General features: G+C 49.2%; 1 pseudogene; it reads right to left on the reverse strand.

Annotated features, from left to right (window-relative positions):
- Positions 1–5185: 5185 nt before the first annotated feature.
- On the reverse strand, positions 5186–6094 carry LOC103349664 (lung adenoma susceptibility protein 2 pseudogene; annotated as a pseudogene).
- Between the last annotated feature and the right edge of the window lie 6516 nt (positions 6095–12610).

Here is a 12610-nt window from a genome sequence, read left to right on the forward strand (position 1 = left end):
TAATGGGAAAGATAGATGGGGGGGGGGGAGAAGGAGGAAGGGAGAGAGAGAGAGGGAGAGGGAGGAAGGGAGAGAAGGAGGGAGAGGGGGGAGAGGGAGGGGGGGAGGAAGGAGAGGGAGGGAGGGGGGGAGGAAGAGAGGGAGAGGGGGAAGAGAGGGGGTGAGAGGGGGGCGAGAGGGGGGAGAGAGGGAGAGAGGGAGAGAGGGAGAGAGGGAGAAGGGATATCTTTCATTTGCTGGCTCACTGTCCAAATGCACATTGCCACTTGCATCAGCTGTGACCCATAATGACAACCCGAGTGTGAGGCCTGCCTTCAGAGCTTCGGCTGAAAGAAGTCATTCTGCTCACTCATTCCAGCTACAAGCACTACTCTCTTCCTGGTGACCAGACACACTCCTGGAAGAAAGTCTGCTAGCGAGGGTTCTAAGAAGGGGCCATTTGCTTCTGGTGACGTCTCTCCTTGACTCCTGAAGCTCCCATCTGGAATATTCCTTGCTGTACCCCCAGCAGAGATGTGACTGCTGAGATGCCCTCGGCCTGCTCCAGGGCAGGCAGCAGCTCCCTGGTCCCAGCATGGCAACAGCAGCTGCCTCCTGGCACCTGAAAGCTGGTGGCACAATCACAGAATGCAGAGCCCCAGGGCCACCGCTGCCCTCACGCACCTCCACAACCTGCTGGCCCACAGACACAGTGGCAGGAGGTAGCTCCCGTCATGTCTCTGTGGTCCAGACCTTGGCCGTGTGCATGCAAACCCAGCTGGATATTAGTTTGCATTCAGAACCCTAGAGACAAGAGTGCCTTGGAAAAGCAGATTTTTAGCTTCCCAGGCTCTGCCTTAGCAGAAGGCACATAGAAAGCGAGTGGAATGGATGGAGAGCTGCGTCAACCATACCTAGCGGTCGTGCCTTGCTTGGGTCTCCTGGGTGTTAATCAGTAGCGTGAATCAGCTGAAGATCACTAGAAACACCGAGTGGAGAGGGCGTCTGATTTCTTTAGGATGGAGCTGAACCAAGGGCTGCCGGAGACCATTTCTTAGGAACAGAAAGTGGATCAGCTATTCCAACACACACGCCCTCTAGAACTAGAGTCAGTGTGCAATACACAAGCAAATACACAAAGACTGAGGATAACCGTTCTCAGCACCTGCTGGCAGCACGAAGTATGTCAGAGCCTGACATGCTTCCCCCAGCTCCAACTGCCCAGTCACCATTCTTTTCTAAATACAATTTTATTGGAGCAAAAAGTCTTGTGCATTTCTTTGTATGTGGTCTGTTGCTGCTTTTACACCATAATGGCAGGGTAATTGTGACACACAGCCTTCATAGCTGGCCCTTTGCAGAAAAAGCTTGCAGACTCCTGAAATTAATGCCAGTGTCCAGACTCCTTTGTGGCTAGGTGAGATCGTATGACTAGCCTTGGTCCAAGGAAATACAAGTGAGACTCATGGATGCCACTTTTATGCCTTGGCCTTAGAATATTGGATGTGCGTTCCTCTACCTCACCCCCTACTTCCTGTGGCTTGGCAAACTTTTAATGTAAAGGGCCAGACAGTAAATACTTTAGATTTTGTGTGTCTTTGTCACAGTGAATCAACTCTGCTTTTGGTGCACAAACACTACCAAGGACAAGATATAAGCCAGTGGGTGCTCCTGTGTTTCAAGACTTTGTTGACAAATGCAGGTGACAACGCAGATCCAACCTGCAGGCTGGAGTTTGCTGGCCTCTTCCCTAAGAGATGTCTGAGGAAGGCAAGGAAGGAATCTGGGTTCCAGAATGACCGCATGGGAGAAAAATTGACCTTTGCTGTTTACCTCAAGACTTGCTTATGAGGAAAACCAAGCAACAAGCAAACAAAACAATGCCTGAGTTATTTAGGCCTGGATCGCTTTGTTACTGCAGCTCAGACTAACACAGACGGACCAGAAACAGTTGAGACAGAGTATGTAGAGCTGAACTCTAAGATTTGGGCAAAACATGGCCTGCGGGGGAGGGATAGAAATGAGGCTGGGAGTCACTCAGGGTCCGTGGTTTAGAGCACAAGGTGCCTGGGATGGTTGTGGCACTCCCACAGGGCATGGGGGATCTGGAAACCAGGCAGAAGAGCATTCTGAAGAGGGACAAGGGTGGACTGGGTCAGAGGTAATCCACTAGATTTGAACATGGTGAGTGTCCAGAATCAGCCCTTAGGCATTCTGGTCTGGCTGGAAAACGCACGAGAGCATTCCCGACATGGAAAGCCAAGACACTGTGGTAAAAAAATATCCTACATGAAGGATCTCAATGAGTGAGACCCCAGTGGAAAGAAGGGGGAAAAAGTACATCAAAGAAGGAGGTACTTTTCTCTGAAGGGAGGAGAGGACTTCCACTTTGCTTATGGCCTTGTCTGAATTCTGACAGAGTTTGTCAGTTCAAAAGGCTTCTATAGCCTTGGCAGCTCGTGTCAAGAGCCTTGGGTGATCGCTGATGTCCTACATAAAAGTGTTAATTGTTAAATGAACAACAGGAGTCACTGTGCCACTAACTTCCCATGCAGGACCTCAATGAGTTGTATTATGAGAGTTAAAGTAAAAATTGTTCTCAAAGGAAAAAAAAATGAAGTTAACTTCAAGATGCAAAGACTTTGAACAGCCCTCATCTTGACTGTTGAACAGTTTTTTCTTGCAAATTGTTGAACTCTTAGTATAGAGTTGGTCTTCTGTGTATAAAATTCATTGTAAATGGATCTTAGTGGAGAATGGGACTGGGAAGGGGAGAAGGAGGAGGAGTGGGAGTGTTGGTGGGAGGGTGGGTATGGTGGGAAGACTACAACCTAAAGTTGTACTTATGACATGCGTGGAGTTTACATTCCTTAAATAAAAGGTTTCTTTGGGAAAAAAATAAACTAAAATAAAATTACAAAATGGTGAGTGTCAGATGCCAGTGAGATTTCCAGATGCTGTTCATCAAGGCGTTCACAAAGTGAGTCGTAGCTGGGGTCAGGGTGATAGGTCTGACCGTCTATAACACTCAAGTTCATGGAAATACATGACAAGAAGAATAGAAGGAGAAGCCTGACTTGAGGAAGAAGTGTGCAGATGCCACTACGTAAGTGATGGGTAAGGGAGAGGCGTCTGGGAGAGAGGGCAGCAAAGAAGAGTCAGGTTAGAAGCCAAGGGAGGGGGCCCAGTGCCGTGGCGCAGTAGGTTAAGGTTAATCCTCCACCTGTGGCGCCAGCATCCCATATAGGAGCTGGTTCGAGACCTGGCTGCTCCACTTCTGATCCAGCTCTCTGCTATGGCCTGGGTAAGCAGAAGATGGCCCAAGTGCTTGGACCCCTGCACCCATGTGGGAGACCGGGAAGAAGCTCCTGGCTCCGGATCAGCTCAGCTCCGCCCGTTGTGGCCACAAAGGCCATTTGGGGAGTGAACCAATGGAAGGAAGACCTATCCCTCTGTCTCCCCCTCTCTCTGTCTGCAACTCTACCTCTCAAGTAAAATAAAATCTCTTAAAAGCAGCAGCAGCCAAGGGAGGAAAGGGCATGGGCCAGCATGGCAGGCCGTGGGGAGGCGGAGCCTGGGCGCTGGCCTCGGAGAGGGCCTGGGCTGCATTTCAGGGATTAGGGCGCAAGTGAGTACTGGAGAGTAGAGGAGAAACTGCCGTGCCTGGGCGAGAGGCAGGAACTGTCCTGATGGGGCTGGCTGGGTGGGAGGGGCACAGGTGTGATGCAAGGGGAGGCAGCCAAAACTCCAAAGCAGGCTCAGAAAGCCAAGTCCCCTAAAGGCCCCACATGACAGCGAGTCTTTCACACAAACTGGGGCAGCTACTTTGATGAGGCCCTCCCAACGCTAGTGCCACCGTGAGCGTGCCTTAGAGACCACAGGGAGAAGGCTCTCACAGTCAATTATCGTCCGGGTATTCCTCCCTCATCATGGAATCTGGCAGGCCTCGGGGTGCTGTGCTCTAGCTCAGGGTCTCCACTCTTCAGATGAAAGAGCAGCTCTAACTCTGTTTACGTTAGACAAGATTAATGTGTCCCCTCCACGTTTCTCAGAGACAGCTTTGGGTCTGTCCGGAGTTGAGTCATTAACTGTATCTGCCCGAGTGCTCAGCTGCAGGGTGGTGGATACAGCATCATCCAATTTTGACAAAAAGCAGCTGCAGCCGTCTTGTTTCCAGTGCAAACTCACTTGTGGATGGAGACCGTAGGGAAGGGGGTTGAGAGGGGTTCTGGGAGAGTCAGGATTAAGAGGGAGGAGAGGTACAGTTTTGGGACATGCTCAACTGGACTTGCCCCAAACAGTAGAGTTAGAAACATGCCAGGGGATTCCATTTCAATCCCATCAAGGTGGCATATACCAATGCCATCTCACTAGTCCAAATGATCAGTTTCAGTTCATAATTGATCATAATGATAGGATTAAGAGTCAAAGGGATCACATAAACAAGACTAGTGTCTGCTATTACTATCTGATAGAATTAAAAAGGAGAGAACACTCCAACATGGGAAGTGGGATATACAGCAGACTCATAGAATGACAGATGTCCTAAACAGCACTCTGGCCTCAGAATCAGCCCTTAAGACATTCAGATCCAGCTAAAAAGCCCATGAGAGTATTTCAGGCATGGAAAGCCAAGACCGATGGCAGTCAGAGCTGTGGAAGAGGTGTTTGAACGCAGAGAGTGGGTGGAAAGGTGGGCTCCGCCCTCAGACAGCACTTTCTGGAGGAGGCCGAGTTGGAGCTGATCTTGAGGACTTAGGTGTGTGTACACTTACACACACACACACACACACACACACACATGGTTTACAGGGGCTACCTCGAGGAAAACAAGAGCATTCCGGGGCAGGATCATTTGATACGTCAACACATAAAGGCAGAGAATTTCAGGACACGAGGAATCAGAGTTGCAGGAGTTCTGGGTCCAGATGCTCACAAACGTTGCTGTGTTCAGTGCACCTGAGCAACTTGGGAAGACCTCAACAGCTCAGGCCACACCCCTGCCCTGGGCGTCAGGAGCGAGGTTGGGGGGTGGGGGGGGGCGTGCTCAGCTGGGGTCAGGGGTCACGCTGCTCCTTCACTAGCTGCACAACCAGCTGGAGGCCTGTTTCCAGGAAGGGACGGAGCGTGTCTTTCTATTTAGCCTAGTGACATATTTTTCCTCTTCACGTTTTCAGAGACTGCCTCTTACTGGTATCCTGGTCTCTCAGGTAAGATAAGGGGGGTACGAGGTCTTTTGAAGTGACGTTATAATAGGAATCATACTTTCCTTCAAACTGTAATGTAGAGAAATCCTCTTCTGAAATCTGCTTAAATCTACTTTTTGCTTTGTTTTATTCTGATCAAAACTTTCTTGTTCTGCCTGAAGATTCAATAACATTGGTTTCAGGGTTTCAGCAGGACGGAGATGGCTGCTTCCAGAAAGTCTGCCACTCTGATCATCATTTAAGAAGTCTGCCAGGACCAGATTAGCACCCTTTGCCCTTGAACTTCATTGTGGGCTATCTTCAGCATGAACAAGTGGAGATTCACAAGGAGCAGGAATATGTTCCCATGATCTTTCTACTTCCAGTTTATCTAACGAGCAAGAACTGTCATCATCGTTCACAGATAATTCTTCAGGGCACCGCTCCAGAGTTCCCCTGGCCTTTAGAATAAGCAATTCAATTCAGCCACCACATCGCTTTCCATTTTTATTTGTGTGTACGACAGGAGTAACTGAGTTATCCTTACCCATGGGAGTGGAGGATTCTTGGAAATTTGAATTCTGGTCAGTGTTCAGTGAATCCCGTCTTCCAATGCATTTTCTTGTTTTTCTTGCCCATTCGGTGACCATTGTCTGGTTTATAAATACAGCTGGAAGGCTGTCACGTATCTGTAGACGCTTCATCAACGTTCATTTTCCCAGCGCTTGCACCTGCATGTATTTGACTGATATCAACATCATCAACACAGGCCCGTAGCGCCCGAAAAGCAGAACTGTGCCGTCTACGTTTATGGTGAAACGCGTCATCAGCATTAGAGGACTTGCTAGCACTCGGGCTGCAACTTGCCAGGAGAGAAGAGACAGAGGGTTTCTGAGAACAAGCCTGTGTTTTGTGTTTGATTTTGCCATGGCTTCCTCAAAATCTGTTGTTTTTCTTCATTCCCCTTAAAGGCCACATCTCCCCCATACATGCTTCAGTTTAAATCCCCAGAAGAAAACTCATCATGCAAAAGCCCAGGCCTGAGACCAGCCAGGAGATGCGAAGAGCAAGCGGGACACAGACACACAGCCCCACCCCAGGCTCTGCTGCCTGCCTGCCTGCAACCTCCTCCACCGTCACAGGGCATTTTTTTTTTTTCAAAGCGGGCTGAGGTGTAAGATTTGTGCAGGAAGAGACGACTAGGAAAGTAGACAGGATCTAGGTCATGGATAAGTTGGATGAAAGGTTAGGGAAATTGGAATGCTTTTATTAGCATAGAGTCATTGGAGGGTCAGGAGAAGAAGAGCTTTGTCAAAGTCGTTATGAGATGTGATCTAAGAACAAACCCTGTGGATCAGTCTGTTGACCGGAAATAGAATCAAAGGGGCCGACACTGTGGCAAAGCAGGCCAAGCCTGCAGTGCTGACGTCCCATATGGGTGCGGGTTCGAGTTTTAGCTGCTCTGCTTCCAATCCACCTCTCTGCTATGGCCTGAGAAAGCACTAGAGGATGGCCCAAGTGCTTGGGCCCTGCACCTGTGTGGGAGACCCAGAAGCAGCTCCTGGCTCCTGGTTCCTGCCTTCGGATCAGCTCAGCTCCAGCTGTTGTGGCCATTCGGGGAGTGAATCAGAGAATGCAATACTTCTGTGTCTGCCTATCTGTAACCGCCTTACAAATAAATAAATATATCTTTAAAAAAATAGAATTATAACTGGCTGATAGGTTCTGTCTCTCTCCCGCCAGTTAAGCCTCCCTGCTACCCCAACCGTCTGAATCCCTTCCTCTAGAAGACCAGAGGCAGGGGTTCTCCACCTCTTATGTAAATGATGTTTGAGAACCTGCACTTCATCTAGCATTTTTAGGACAGTTCCTTAAACCCCAGAGACACAGAGTTGATGAGCCAAATGCAGAAGCCCCCCTGGCTTCTGGGCCAGGGATGATACATGCTATTTCTCCCCCACCCTCTCTCGCGGCATCCGCCTCTGCCCTACGAGAAGCAGCCCCAACTCTCTATGAGGATGAAGGAGAGTGGACAGAAATGGGGACTGTGTGGCTTCCAGAGGTCTGGGGCCTGGGCCCTGTCCAGAGCTGCCTTGCTATTGCAAACAGAGGGGTGGTGGTGGGAAAGACACTTGGAGTCTGCTTTTAGCTCAACAGTTGTGGACACCGAGTGATGCTGGCTTTGACAAGACCACTATAATGGCCTGAATAGCTGCCCAATGCATGCACAGTTCACCTGTCCGGGGGTCACCTGCACCCTCCAGTGCTCACCCTCATCGTGTGGAACATTTCCTCCCACTTTATCCCATAATTTCTCCTCCTTTTGGTTTTCTGAAGGGTAATATATAGTTCCAACTGGGTGACTAACGCAGATACCCTAAATGGAAGCACTCCTGCTAGCAGGCAGCTCAGGGTTGTAATTAAAACAATGGTGTTGGCAGCATGGTTGCGTGTCAGGGCATCTATCCCCTTGGAACAAAGATCGGGCTAAAATAATCCAGAGTGAAGAAAACCTTTTAAAAGAATTGTGTATAGCACGTACAAATCCGTCTATATTTTATGTGAAAGTCTGAGGGCATATACCTTTAATTCACACTGTGTTCAGAGTCACACAGGTGCTTCCCCATGCTCTTGCCAATCCAGCAGATCTGTGTTAGGCAGAATCTCCCCAGCTCCCCAACCCAGCAGTACCTCAGTCCTGCATGTGCATCAACTATTTTTTTACATCAGCATCATGATTCAAAACATTGGGAACACCTTCACTCTTCAGATTATGAGCTGAGACTCAAAATTGGGCTGCTGGGTGTTTTGTTGTTGTTATTTGAGAGGGAGGGAGACAAAGAGTGCTCTTGTTTGCTGGCTTACTCCTCCTCCTTGAAATGATCTGGGCTGGGCCAGGGCCACAGCAGGGGGCCAGAAACTGAAGCCATCACCACTACCTTCCTGTGCGTGCACCAGCAGGAAGCTGGAGTCCAGAGTGGGGCTGAGTCTTGAACTCAGACGCTCTGACAGGGAATGGGAGCGGCCCAAGGGGCGTCTAAGCTCTAGGCCAAACATCCACCCTGATTCCTGGATTTTTTTTCTTTTTACATGGCTCATGAGAGGTACTGCTGGGTTTTAAATGCCAATAGGCCGACTCCTAATTTAGCTCCTTTCCTAAAATATTGTGCTGTCTTTCCGTGGAGGTGGAAACTTGCACTTGATCTCAATGAGTGAAGTGACACGCAACCGAATTTTTGCTGTCCACATTTCTAGCTGTCATTCACAGAGCACAGATGTTTGTTGAAAAGAGGAAGATTTGCCCTTCTGAGGTCTTTGGCAGAAGCTCCAGGTGGGCGCTAAGGAGATCTGGGCTACTTCGTCTGACAGAGTGAGATCTCGGAGCTCCAAGGGACAGCAAGAGGGGGGAAGGAGGATAATGACAGCCTCAGGAAGCCTTGACCTCTGACACGTCCCATCCGTGCCCTGCCACCTGTGCGTCCTGAACCTCAAGGACAATGGTTTGAGGATGACTCATGAAGTGCACAGAGTGAATTATTTTGCAGAAAACAGTGAAGAGCTGAGTATTAAGCTTGGTTTGAGAGAGACTGATGCAGCCGGCGCTGAGGCTCACTAGGCTAATCCTCCGCCTACGGCGCCGGCACCCTGGGTTCTAGTCCCAGTCGGGGTGCCAGATCCTGTCCCGGTTGCTCCTCTTCCAGTCCAGCTCTCTGCTGTGGCCTGGGAAGGCAGTGGAGGATGGGCCAAGTCCTTGGGCCCTGCACCCGCATGGGAGACCAGGAGGAAGCACCTGGCTCCTGGCTTCGGATCAGAGCAGTGCACTGGCCACAGCGGCCATTGGAGGGTGAACCAATGGTAAAGGAAGACCTTTCTCTCTGTTTCTCTCTCCCTCACTGTCTTCTGCCTGTCAAAAAATAAAAATTAAAATTAAAAAAAATTTAAAAAGAGAGACTGATGCAGAGACAATAAAGACACTTGAACCCAAGTGCGGAGGCAGAAGAGAACGTGAGGGTGGGAACCCTGAGAAACAGCAGAGCATGTGGGCAGGGCCGGCGTGGTCACAGGTGTGGCCCCATTAGAGTCACCCAGACACCTGGGGTGATGGAAGCACAGGCTCACATCTGGACAGCAGGCGCTTGGAAGGCAGGCTCAGACACTGCTGGGCTCCTGCAAGCTTCCCAGGAGAGCCAGCCTATGCCAGCGATAACCCAGCTCAGCACCTTCCCAAAGGGCATCGAAAGATTGGCATCTTTAAGAAAATCCACAAAATAGTTAAAGTGCCTGGTGACTTACTGCTTAACCTGGTTAGGACCATAAGAGAAATGATCTGAGTAGGGTTAAAATTGATGAGTGAGGACGCGATGTAGACCCAGGAGCCATATGCAGCTGGTGTCCCTTGAAGCGTCATTTCTATAAAGAGGGAGCAGTTTATGGAAGGTCAGAGTCCATAATAAACAGTAGTTATGTAATTCGAGACTTCATGGAAATGATCAAATGACAGAGAATGTGTGAATCCACATATGAAATGAGAACCAAATCTTTTTTTAAAAATTTTTTTATTTATTTGAAAGAGAGTTACAGAGAAAGGTAGAGTCAGAGAGAGAGAGAGAGAGAGAGAGGTCTTCCATCTGCTGGTGCTCTCCCCACATGATCACAATGGCCAGAGCTGAGCTGATCTGAAGCCAGAAGCCAGGAGCATCTTCTCAGTCTCTCGTGCAGGTGCAGGGACCCAAGAATCTGGGCCATCTTCTACTGCTTTCCCAGGCCATAGCAGAGAGCTGGATTGGAAGTGGAGCAGCCGGGACTTGAATCAGCACCCATATGGGATGCCGGCACTGCAGGCTCGGCTTTGGCCCGTTGCGCCACAGCGCCGGCCCTAAGGACCAATCTGAAGCATGATTTTTATTCAGTTATGATGACAAGACACTGGGATCTTTACAGAAATACCCAGTTGTTTCACAGTGGGAACTTGGTGAAACTTGGCTTGGATCCCTTGACACACACCAGCCTGTTCTTGTTTCATGCTAGTCTGCTCTGGTTTCCTGCTTTCTAGTATTCAGATTTTATGATTCTTTGGAAATGGCTCCTTATCTTCCTGTGTGCAGTTTTTATTTGAGAAATGAGACATGGTGCCACCTGGGTGCCTGCACAACTCTGTGGCTTGAGTCTTTGCTGAGGCCTGAGGCTCAGGGCTGCCCCCTAGGGGTTCTTTGTTGCACTGCCCTACAGCCACAGGCTGCTCACTCATGCCAGGCCAATGGCTCCTCAGAGGCTCCCAGGGTTCCAAGCAACTCTCTGAGAGGCAAAGAAAAACCATTATTGATGTGAGTTTTCTGAGACCTTCTTCTCCATGAAGATCCCACAGGCGATCTCTCAATTGCTCCTTAGGGTTCTGATCTGGTCCAACTTTTGCTCAAGGCAGGCTTTGGCTTCATATATTCCAGATACACTTAGTCAATGGTTGACTCTCATTCAAGTAATAATAATTATTATTATACAGCATGAGGGCAGAGTTGAGCCCGATTATTGTGTTCTTTGGAGGTGAACTTGATAGGTATGATGTTTCAGAACTCCTGCAAGCATGCAGTCTGGGCTCAGGCAGAGCTTGCCTGTCACAGGCAGCGCAAAATGCGGGCCACCTTACTCAGTCACTCTTCCCTCAGGGCCCCCAGGTGTCTTCTGCCCCGAGTGTAGAATCCAGTGTTTTGCTAGAAAAAATGCCACAGGAGTACAGCAACTCAGCTTCCCAGAATTAGAACGGGTTCAGAAAACATCCTAGAAATCACAGGAAAAGGGGACTCCGGGGCAGTCATACAGTTCCGCTGATCGCATTAGGGATATTTTCAGACTGCAACAGAGTCCCAACATTCCAAGGAAAAGAGAAGCACTGAAAACGCAAGTTCAACATCTTTAGCTAAACCTCTCTACCCGTCAAGGGACTCCTTTTCTGAGTTTTGAAACATGCACCTGAGATTTTCATGGCTTGGTCATCCACCTAAGCCAATCCTTCTGGCAAATACAACGTACTCTTCTGGTGAATGACAATAGCTTCCAACTATCACAAGTGGGGCGGAGTGGGGCGTCCATGGGCTCCTTCCTCTACCACCTTGCTACAAGGAGTTGTATCACAAAGCAAACAAGTTTGGGGCAATATGCTGACAGCACCCAAGGGCTTACTTGTAAGAAGCCTTGATCATGGCCTTAAACCTGGTCCATGGCTGGAGCACCCTCAGTCCACTTTTGGGTACGCTTTCCCTCTAGCTGTTGGTGCAGCACTTCCCATGGAAGACTTTATGATGTGAAGGCAGCAGGCATATTGTGGTGTGTGGCTAGCTTAGTGCTGGGACAGGAACACGGTGCTCTGTGGAGTGCAGTGTGGACCCGGCGTGGAGGTCTGGGCTGCAAGCATGCACTGTTCATTCTCAGACTGCTGGGCCTGTCCATTGCTTAGTTTCCATTCAGGCAAGGGCAGCGATTCCTGCGTAACCTCTGTTCAGAGTACTACTCATTCCATCTAAGAGAAGCTGGTTTTCATATCCCTCATGTGTATCAGTAAGCCTGCTGGTGTAGATTTAGCTGACCACACTTGAAGAGCTCTGTGCCTGTCTTCGTAGATGTTGATTCTGGAGAAAGACTTCATCTGTGGGTTAGCTACTTCTGAAGAGTAGATCCCCCACATAGGGTATCTTAAACACACTTACCACTCTTAAAGCACAGGCTAGAGTTAACTGGTATGTACAGCTATCTATGTTTTATATAGACAACATTCTATCTGAAGTTTATTTATTTATATTTGAGAGGCAGAGAGAAAGCTAGAGAGATCTCCCATTTGCTGGTTCACTCCTCAAATGCCTGCAATGGCTGGACCAGGCCAAAGCCAGGATCTGGGAACTCAATCTGAGTGTCCCACATGTTGGCAGGGACCCAAATACTTGACCAATTACTACCTACTATTTCTCAAGATGCACACTGGAGTCAGGTGCCTTAGCCAGGTAATTGAAACCAAGTGCTCCAATAGAGAACTTAGGCATCTTATTTTTTCCCTTCAAGATTCATTTATTTATTTTGAAAGTCAGAATTACAGAGAGAATCTCATCCATTGGTTTACTCCCCAAATGGCTGCAACAGCTAGGGTCGGGCCAGGCCAAAGCCAGGAACCAGGAGTTTCATCTGGGTCTCCTGTGTGGGTGGCAGGGGATGAAACACTTGGGCCACCTGCCACTGCTTTTCCCATGCTGTCAGCAGGGAGCTGGGTTGGAAGTGGATCAGCTGGGAAACAAACTGGTGGCCATATGGATGCCACCATTGCAGGTGGCAGCTTAACCCACTGCATCACAATGCCAGCCCTGGGACACAGACATTTTAACTGGCTTCTGAGCCACTAAATGTCTACTCCAGGAGAATTTTAAAACAAAATGCCACACAGACAATATAGGCCATAAGAA

This window comes from Oryctolagus cuniculus, chromosome 14 (assembly GCF_964237555.1).
Source record: "Oryctolagus cuniculus chromosome 14, mOryCun1.1, whole genome shotgun sequence".
In the NCBI taxonomy this organism is placed as follows: domain Eukaryota; kingdom Metazoa; phylum Chordata; class Mammalia; order Lagomorpha; family Leporidae; genus Oryctolagus; species Oryctolagus cuniculus.